General features: G+C 35.1%; 1 pseudogene; it reads right to left on the bottom strand.

Moving 5' to 3' along the window:
• Positions 1-1,598: 1,598 nt before the first annotated feature.
• On the bottom strand, positions 1,599-10,827 carry LOC142628987 (putative GTP-binding protein OBGC2; annotated as a pseudogene).
• Between the last annotated feature and the right edge of the window lie 612 nt (positions 10,828-11,439).

Here is an 11,439-nt window from a genome sequence, read left to right as displayed (position 1 = left end):
AGAGATTGTTTTCCATTAAATGTTTTTAAAAAACGACTCTATCTCACGGCAAGTTAAATAAGGGAAGTTAAGAGATTTTTTTTCAACTCATTTAAATTTGTTACCAAACATTGGAAATAAGATAGTTTTATAGGAAATGCTTCTTAAAAAATTACTAATTTTTTAAAAAACATCATTACTAAAACAAACAGAGTGTAAGAGAATTCACAGGATAGAAGACTAAGAAGAGAGAGAAAGCAACAAAGAAAAAAAGAGAGGCAGATTGAGAAGAAAGAGAGAGACACACTGGAGAGAAGAAAGAAGAAAGAAAATCAGAAAGAGTAGAATTTTTTTTTTTTTTTTTTTTTAACATTTGTGTCCATACCGTTCTAATTTGAAATGGTATTGTTCATCAATGCCAAATTTTTTGATATTTAGAACATTTCGTGTGAAAGTTTTTTTGGTTTTTTTTTTTTTTTTTTTTGAGAGAGTTCAGTTTTTTTGGTATTTAGTTTGCCAAATATTTGGCATAGCATTAACCTAGTACTCTTATAAAATTTATAACCCAATGGTACTTCTCTCAAAAGTTAGGGCTATAAATTCAACCCAGAGATAATGATTCTATGAACCTCAGATACATTTTTTTTTTTTTGGAAAATACACTTCAGTTTTCAACAACGGAACTGCCCCTTCCCAAGATAGATGCCACAGCAAATTGACTAATTGAGCCTTGAGGTTGACACTCGTTTTTTTTCTATGAATCAAAAAATGACTGTCTCAAATCAATTAAGCCACGTGAGAAGGAAAGATTCTACTTGGGAAGTGGGAACGGAGCCTAAACGCATACCAACACAACGTCACAACTCACAACCTGTGAACAGCTGTTTTTCTTAGCAGTTAACAGCATATATATATATATATATATATATATATATATATATATATATGTACTAGATTCTACATTGTTGTGTAGATATTTTGTTCAATTTCTAGAAACCTCATGGATTAATGGGTTGGACCAGCTCGCAACAATGGAGACCCAGCCCTACTCCCACACGTCAAATTACAAAATATAGCTTAAAAAAAAGCATTGGATCATCTGAAATTATTGGAAGCAAGCAAAGTCCAATCTGAATCTAGTATCAGGGTTTGGAATTGTTCAGCTCAACTATATGTGATTGTTCAGCTTAATTATAATTTTTTGTTACGTCCAAGATCTTTTTGTTAACTAATAATATAGATGAGCTCAAAAGAAGGAACAGCAGCACAAAATTTAATTACAATTTGGCAAATTTTAAAAATAGCAATTGATTTGATTCTAAAAGTCTGTTTGGATACCAGTTATTGTTGAAAACTGAAAATTTATTGCTAAAAATACTGTAGTAAAATAATTTTTAAACTATAAATAGTGCCCGTGGGACCCAGTTTTAAAGTTATATTTGTATTTTTCCGTAGTTGCGGTTTTTGTGAACAGTGCACCGGACCCAGGGAAAAACAGGCGTTTGCTATCCAAACCCACACTAAATGTGGAATCCACCCAAAATTCTCATCATCCCAAGAAACCCTAACCCAGCTGCACCTCCACCAGCCAAACCAACACCTGTACACAGCTTGTAAACTAGTTGAGACACAGAATACATTGATATGCAGACACTGACAGACGTGTACAAAAATGCCTATTTGCAATGTATAAACGATAGCTGGACCAAAATTTACCAGAGGCTGAAACATGGCAGTGCAATTGATGGGAGCCTTTAAGGCCCTAATTTCATGGTCGCACACTTAACTCCAAAGTTTCATTGGGATCTCTGAACTTTCCGCAAACCTGCCCTTATCTCCTTCAACAAGTCATTGATCCTGATTCCTTTCCTGCAATAGACAACATAAATTGCATATGGTTAGGATACTCCTCCTAGAAGTGCTAAACTGATAAATAGAAAGATTTACTCAAGAAAGAAAAATTGATCTAGAATACACAGGAAAGGGGGAAAAAAGTTCAGGTAAATCGTAAAAAAGCACAACACTACCGAATATTAAACAGAATTTAGCCATGAGTTTTAACTCAAGGCTCATGGAAGCATATAACTTATCAATAAAAATAATTATACAGAATTCATAATGAGGCAAGACATACAGTTCAAATATTAGGAAGAAGATTTAAAAACAATGTAATGAACTTACAGAACGCTAACTCCTACAACAGCAAGGGGGCGTGGGTAGTCCTCGATTTCTTTATCCTTTTTATCTTTGCTACTAAAGCCCGGAGAAGATACATCTGCATGGCCACCTTCAGTGGTCAGTGATTGAAGAGCATCATCGTCAGAGCCTCTTTCTGGCTCAGAAGGTGCTCCATCACTCCCAATTCTCATTATTTCTTCAGTCAAAGATGGAAGCCTATCCCTTGCCTGAAATAGTAATCGGCTTAAATCTTTTAACTTCAAATAAAACAAAAACCAAAGAGATCCTACGTTTTATATGAATGCATAATAATAGCATTAGGAAAATCAAGATTGATATTAAAAACAGGGCTTCTAAACCAGGAAGAATAACAACAGGCACAGACCTCTGAGAGGTCCATCTTATTTAGCACCACAATGTATGGTCTTTCAAGGTAATCGGGATTGTACATTCGCAATTCCTGCAAAACCCATAAATCCTATAGTTTACACATGAAAGATTAAAAAGATTTTATGCATGAAAGATTAAAAAAGTAACAATAAAGGAATGCAAACATAATAAACTTTTCCATAGGCTTTTCACATTAAAAATCGCAGGGATAGATAATTACAATGTAGAAAACTAAAAAATATCCAGACAACATCATTTTTTCCCTTAAAAAATTGGCAGCTAAGAATCATAATCCTAGTTTTCCACTCAGCTTTACCTTCAACTCAAACCCTAGTCTTAGCAACTCCCTTAAAGAATGACACATAAGAAGGGAAAGACACACAAAAAAGCCCAAAACTACAATTAAAACTAAAACCTAAAATTAAATATGAATGATGAGGATCAACTGAACTAGAGGAGTCTAATCTCACAAGACCCAATTATAATGACCCAAATTATAAAAATGAATCTGGATTTGATCAGTGATGAAGATCAACTTAATACACATCTAATTTAAACCATCATCCATGGCAACAATGTTTATAGCCCAAAATTTCCAAGTAAGCAAGTGGAGTCAACAATGCTATTAGTGAAAATAAATGATTAGTATTGTTACAGAAAGAAACACATACTTCTTTTACTGTTCGATAGTCATTTACAGGGTTTTCAGCAGCTGCATCAACAACATGGACCAATAGCCGTGTCCTCCTCAGGTGCCTCAAGAAATTCCGACCAAGACCCTGAAGGATGATTCAGATTTTAAATTTAGCAAAATTTAGATTTTATAATAAGCAGACATTTGAGATACAAAACACACAGTACCTTCCCTAAATGAGCACCTTCTATAAGACCAGGCAAATCAGCCAATGTTGCTTCAGATGAGTACATCCCTGCCCCTAAACTAGGATCACCATCAAGCCGTCCAAGGTTTGGCATTAATGTTGTGAAAGGATAATCAGCAATATCAGGTTTTGCAAGAGTTATAGCTGCAAGAAGGGTTGACTTTCCAGCATTTGGAAGCCCCTACAACAAGAGCAATTAAACCTCTAGTAATAAAGTCAATAACAGTACCTTACAGAAATAATTAATATACTTTAGCACTCCGCAATTCCAGGCATTTGTACTTAAATACATGCAAAATATAGTTAACTAAATCAATAGGGGAAGGCTACCTTCAAAGCAATAATGAAATGTAAAGAACTTTGTTGGGTTTTCCTTTTTCTTTTCCCCTTGACCTTTCACTTTACCAAAAATTCTACTCCACAATTAATTACACAATTATAATTAAAAATATCTAGATTGTGACACACAAAAATCTCCTTCCCAAAAATTGATAGCAATTACGACATAGGCAACTCATCCCAGAACCAAGAAATATTCCTCAGAAAAAGCTCAAGCCTCTCAAATCAAATGGAAAGCTACATTCAAATTATTCAACATAAATGAAACTTCACAGCCTTCCAGCATGATATTATTGTCCAACTAGACTCCTCACTTCAAAAGAATCTTTAAATGTTGTTAAAATGGATCTCACATTATTAGTAGGCTCAACAGAGTATTATCGACATTCTTCAACCTAAAACAATTGACTGGTTAGACCTTTGAAATGCAGAACATGTTGGTCAAAGACTCAGGGTAAGGCTGAATCATATTAGGTCAATTAGGACAAGGAAAACTGTCTGAAAATCTAAGATCAGGTAGGACACAAACCACTCTGGTTTGACAAATAATGCCAAGCACGTTTTCCCATTTGAGTCATTTTGCCAATTCTTGGTACTACAAGTACTGGACACTAATCCAATGACCTTTTTATCATATACAGACATCATTAAATGTTGAATATCATTAGTTCAAAACTCACATGCATGAGAAGCCAGGATAAAAACATGCATAAATAAATAAAGAGCAATACTTACAACTAAACCAACATCAGCAACGACACGTAGAATCAACTCCAAACTAATCTCCTCCCCAGGTTGACCAAGAACTAAAACCTGCAATATAGTAGAAAATATTTAACATATTTCTATAATAAGGCAGGCATATCTTTCGTAAATTTTGACCGACCATACAAAGTCAAATATAAGTAATGTAGATAAGGTAATATTATACTATTTTTGATAATTCGATAGCTATAATGGGGATGGGGGGTTTGATCCATGGCCGTCTCCATTGGAAACACCAAGAAGTGCCAATTGAGCTAAAAGGCTCTTGGCATGATACTCTACTTGAGCAGGTCCTAGAAACAATAAAAAATGAAAATAAGGAGAAATTACATAAAAGACCCGAAGCTTATGCCATATTTCAAATTAGGTCCTATGACTTTAATTTTGTCAATTAAAGTCCAAAATTTATGCAGTTGTTTCAATTTGAAGCCTCTATCCATCTCTATTATTCATTTTCATTGTTCTAGGCAGTAACGGTCAAAGAAAAGTGGAAAAACATTTATTAAACTCTGCATATCACCTAGGAATTGTTCAAAAATCAATTTGGTAGCCATAAACAGAGAGTAAGATAAAAATATATGCTACGTTGAAAGGACAAAACAATTCAGCCATAAACCTATTTTCCAATCATCTAAACCCTAATCTTCCAAAGTTTCTATTACCTATCAAAATAAAAATAAACCCTTTTTTTATCAGTAAGAAAAGAAACTTTATTAAATCAAAAAAGAAGAAGAAAGGCTGAGGCCAAAGTACACAGGGAGTATACCAAGGACACTTCAAAGGAAAAGAAAAGCAAGAATACATCAAAGAAAAAGAATTAAAAAAAATAGCCCCAAGCTTCAGGAAAGAGCCAAACTGTCCAAAAAGGTCAGAAAGTCTAAACCTGAATAGACATTAGAGCATAACACCTTCGGCCACTCAAACAGAGTACCCAAAATTTCAGATTTCAGTTAAGCATTCAAATATTCTGTTCCTTCAAAAACTCTCAAATTTATTTCCCTCCAAATGGTCCATAAAAGACAAGCCAGAATAGCTCCCCACAAAGTAAAATAAGTCTTTTTACCACACAGTCCAGACCAAATAATGAGCAGGTCTGGCAGTTTCGGCATCACCCAAGTGAGACCCAAAAGAGAGAATAAAAACCCATAATCCAGGTGCCACGCCACAATGCAAAAATAAATTATCAATATCCTTACTTATAAAAAAAAAAAAAATGATCAATATCCTCCCCATCAAATCTACACATAACAGACCAATTCAAAATTATCAAAACCCCTTTTCTGCAGGTTTTCAGTTGTTAAGATCTTCTCTTTCACAGTGGACCAAATGAAGAAACCAATTCAAGGAAGAACTCTCACATGCCACACCGTCCTCCAAGGAAAGAATGCATCCCCACCTCTCCTCAAAAGCTGATAATAAGAACTCATTGAAAATCCTGGAGACTTAGAAGGATTCCAAATTAGTCTATCCTACTGAGGAAAATTAATCCTTACAGTATATAACTCCATTAGAAATAAGTCCATAGACTCTAGCTCCCAATCATTAAGAGGCTGAGTGAATGTAGGATTCCAATGGATACAAGCATTGGAACCATCCAATATTCAGCTACAAAAACCTCTTGATTTCTGGAAATTTCAAAAAGGTCCAGGAATCTGTCCAAAAAGGAATCATGGCCCTGGCAGCTATCCAACCAAAACTGAATCTTATGACCTGTTCCCAATTCAAAAGAGATGTTTTGCAGAAGTTCAGGCCAACCCTTGCTTATATACCTCCACAAACTAACACCGTAGGGCCCTCCCACCAAATCAGTACACCAGCCACCCCTAGAAATACCATATTTTATCCCTGTAATTTCCTCCAAAAAGCATCAGTTTCCACCCCAAACCACCACAACCATTTGCCTAGTAAATCTTGGTTAAACGCTACAAGCTTTTTAATCCCCAAACCACCCCAATTAACAGGAAGACAGAGACTCCCACTTAACCAGGTGAAATTTATTCTCCTCACCCAAACCACCCCAAAGGAAATCCCTTTGAATTTTTTCCATACAATTGGCAACCAGAAATGGAAAAAAGAGACATAAAATAAGTAGGGAGACTAGAGAGTGTACTTTTAATGTGGGTTAACCTTCTACCTTTCAACAAATAAATCTTCTTCCAACTAGCAATCCATTTCTCCATCCTTTCTAGAAGTCCATCCTAAATAGCTCTACTTTTGAAACTGGCTCCTAGAGGGAGCCCTATATATTTCATTGGCAGGGTAGAAGTTTTACACCCCAGATTTTCAGTTAAATCTTCCATGTTTGGACCTTCCCCACTAGGACCATCTCAGACTTTCCCAAACTAATCCTCAATCCAGAAACAGCCTCGAATTGCAGTAAGGTACAACAAAGATACCTTAATTGATTCTGATTAGCATCACACATAATAAGAGTATCATCCGCATAAAATAAATGTGTAATATTATGAACCCTGCCATGACCATTTACAGAGAAACCATTTAAAAAATCCCCCACTGGCTGCCCTTGAATTCATAAGACTCAAAGCTTCCATCACAAAATCAAACAATAGAGGAGATAGAGGATCAGCCTGACACAAACCCGTGAACTTTTGAAAAAAAAAACACAGGCTCACCATTCACCAAAACAGAAAATCTTATTGTGGAAATGCAAGCTTGAATCCACTTCCTCCATTTGGCCCCAAACCCACACCTACTCAGTACATATAATAAAAAATCCCAATTCACACTGTCATATGCTTTTTCCAGATCAAGTTTACAAATAACCCCTGGTGTCCCTTCCCTCAACCTGCTGCCCAAACACTCATTTGCTATCAAAACTGAATCCAAAATTTGCCTACCATGAAGAAAAACATTCTGAGTAATTGCAATAAGATTCCCCGTAACCTGCCTCAATCTGTTTGCAAGGACTTTAGCAAGAATTTTATATACACTTCCAACTAGACTTATAGGTCTGAAGTCCTTAACATTTACTGCCCCTATTTTTTTAGGGATAAGAGCAATAAAAGATGCATTCAAACTTTTTTCAAACCCCAATCTTCCTAAGTTTACATGAGCTAGAGCTCATTGGTAAGGCATTCCACTTACATGGTACAGATTTATGGTTATTGAAGATGTTAGTTTGTTTTCAAGGAAAGAAAAGCATGGTTTTTTGCTGTTATCATGGGGCCACAGTCAACATTACCATATCTGATATATATTGGACTTGAAAAGTAGAGCATGGAGATGCAGAGAGATAAATTAACAGGTTATTTATATGCAAAGTAAAAAGATACTTCGTCAGGTAAACACAAATTTATCACATATGCGTACACTAGAATTCTACCATCTTTTTCCTTTTTAAAAAAACTAAATTAAACCAAGTCTTCAACATTTCATACACCATCACTGTGCTTAGAAGATAACAAAAGAAATTAAATGATAGATCTTTCTCTAACACTCCCTCCAAATTCCTGCTTCCTTTAATTCAGAACAATGCCAAAACTAGAATAAACACATGCAAATCAATGTGATTACTTAACCCAATTTGACAGGAATTCTGAGATAGTTGATTGAAAAAGTTGAGGAACACTAGAGAATCCATATATGGTTTCATCCACCTATAAGGCATTGAACTTGCAAGAAGATCAATTAATCATTCCTCGGGCAAGAAAATTTTAGATTAGATTCTCCCAAAAATGGCAGTAAAGGACAAAGAAGAAAAAGAAAAATTGAGCTTGAACATGCCTCAGTGGAAATGTCTTACACAAAATTTTCAAACTTAATATACTAGATAAAAGGTTAAGAGCACCATGTTTACCTTATCACTATCATCTCTCATCACATTTGTAGTCAAAGCCATTAACTTTTTCCTTCGATGCTCTGGCATTTCTAACAAGCTAATCTGGGGGGAGAAGAGGGGGAAAACACTTAGATGTAAATGACATGTTAATATTTATCCAAAAAAATATGTAACTGACATTAATATTAAGCATACAAGTTAAAATATGTTCTTCAAAACAACCCTCTGACAATAAATAAAGTTGCCTTGAAAAGAACATGCATGCAAAGTTTTAAATTCTCAGGCCTATTGTTCAAACTCCTTGAATTCCCAAGAAACTGAAACTTTACCATGATACCATCTCAGACCAGAATGACTTAACAACAAAGAACAGTGTAACTTAAGAGAATGAAAGAAAGAAAGAGACAGCAAATATGTCACATGTATCACTTAGGTAATAAAAAATTAAAAAGTCAAAAATGCTATAAAAATTTAGACTTAGTGTGCGTTTGGCATGGATGAAATTTGCCAGCTTATTTTATGGGTCCTACTGTATTTTTGTTACAACTTATTTTATGGATGAAATATGTCACAACTTATTTTTGTTACTATTTATGGGTCCTACTGTATTTTTTGATACTATTCATGAGTCTTACTGTACTACTTCAATTAACTTTTACCTTTATCTACTATACTTTTAGCAAAAAGTTTTCAATTTCAGCAAAATAAGCAGATCCCAAACAGACTCTTAGACCAAAAGTAAAAAAGTAAATAAATAAATAAAAACTAAAAAAATCATTAACTTAGGGTAGAAATAAAGCATTTCCTTACCCCTCCTTGTCCACCTCTTGCAACAAGGATTTCATCACCTGGACGCGCTAGATCAGCCAACAACTTCCCCCGTTTACGTTTCACAACCGTACCTGTCACATTAGCCCAGATAATAAGAGAATACACATAGAAGTAGCTACTTTTTTAAGAATGTGTAAATGAGCATCGATCATCCCATCAAATTCACATCCCTGTTTGATCGGGAAATAAAGAAGGCAGGGGAGGACACTGCTTACATAATCAGATTTAATGTTGGATAGCTCCACTATGATTCCCATTTTTTACATATGCCAAACATCTTTGACAAAATTAACAACATAACATACAAACCTAAAGGCACAGGTATACGCAAAGTTGGTGAAGCAAGTCCATTACGCAATTGTGAAGTCAAAACACCCATTGCATCAACATTTCCACCTCGCTTTGCATTAAACCGGCCTTTCTTGTGAAATTCCAATAATGAATCCTTTCCTTCATCTGCATATATTACTACATCTCCTCCATGCCCACCCATAGGAAGTATAAGTGAGCCATCAAAGTCCCTTTTATACGCACTTTTCTTCCACATCTTCTCCTTGTCCTGTTTTCCTTGAGGCTTAGCAGCTCTTGGGTTAGGCATGTTAAGAACAGCACCATGGCCTCCATCTCCCGCACGGACTGTGATGATAACCTGATCAAAATACTTGTGGGGTTCCTTTATTAAAGTATCAGGGCTTGAGGAAGGAGACTCATTCACCCGAGCAAGTCTGCACTTAATTGTGTAATGTACAAAATTTTCATAATTGCTTCTGCGCCGACCATGCCTATAGATAAGACTGCTGTGGGATGTATTACTGCAATAAGAAGACACGAACAATAAAGCAAAAGATGATGTATAAGAATTCCCAACAATGTACTCAATTTTAGAAATGAAGGATTTCAATGGAAATAACTATGTTCTCACATACATTCACGAATTTAACACAGCTATTGTTTTGTGAAGATAAACTGAAAGGCACTTTTCTTTGTTATGTTTCAGTTTCAGTGTCAAATAGCTTCAGAAAAATCCATACACAGTGAAAATGTAATTGAAACATATCCCCATTACTATTTATCAGCATGGTATATATCACAAGAAATTTACACAAACGGTTAGAAACAGAAAATCAGTTGCCATCAGCGAGGTGTGTCTGGATGTACGATTAAATATAATTGGCTTCATCATGTTTTGTTTAGCATTAGGAATGTGAATTACTACTCTAGAACAACATAAGCCATCAACACGCCAAATACAAATCTGCCCTGAATCAGATGATTTTGAAATTCCTAATCATGTAACCAAACTTTAGATCCCTAAAGCGAACCTCAGCAATATGACCAGCCACTCTAATCACAGAAACGATCTTTGATTACTTTGGTGGCTTTCTCATCACCAAAAAAAAAAAAAAGTTAAATTAGTAAAATCCATGTTCATAATTTGAGAAAGAGTCTACACAATCAACGGTTCCTTCTATAGAAACCTAAAATGAAAAGATAAACCCTAGTGCTTGGTTTGACCACCTCAACTCAGAGAACTTGTAAGATTTCCGTCGCATTAAAAATTTCCTATAATCTCTCAGCGACCAACCAAACTTTAATTCCAGCACCATCGCAATGCTGCGAAGGGTTAGGCTAAGAAAAACGAAACAGAGGAGCCAGTTTTAACTAAACCAAATTACATTTCTTGCCTGCAGTTTTTCTACGCTACCAAACGCAACGTTATTCTTTTTTCTTTTTTTTCCAACTAAAAAAAAAAGGAGTAAATGGAATAATAATACCTTTGGGGGAGTATTGGAGAAGAGAGAATGGCACTGTTATTAAAGTGGAGGTTGAGATTCGATGGTAGAGAAAGCATTATCCGTAAAACTCTCAAAGAGTAGAGTAAGCACAGTCTGTGTGAGAGAGAAAGTGACCGAGCAGCTGGTATACGGTGACCGTTTTATGACAACTCTGATACGGTACCGCACCGCTGTCTGGCATTTTTTGCCAAATATAACATAATTCTTGGAATAATTTAGTGTGCCTTTGGCATCACTTATTTTTAAGCTTATTTTTATACTTTTTTATATTATTTATAAGTTTTTATATTATTTCAACTAACTTTTGTCTATAATACTTTTAATAAAAAGTTTTCAGTTTCAACAAAATAAAGATCTCAAATAGACCCTTCGGATAAAAAGCCAGCCCAAATTATTTTATTGTATTCCATTTTTCTGAAATTTGAGTTTGTAAGAGCATCCACATCTATTATTTCAATTCTATCTTATTTTACCATCTCAA

This window comes from Castanea sativa, chromosome 1 (assembly GCF_040712315.1).
Source record: "Castanea sativa cultivar Marrone di Chiusa Pesio chromosome 1, ASM4071231v1".
NCBI lineage: Eukaryota > Viridiplantae > Streptophyta > Magnoliopsida > Fagales > Fagaceae > Castanea > Castanea sativa.
Note: the sequence above shows the minus strand (reverse complement) of the source record. Positions and strands in the feature narration are given on the sequence as shown.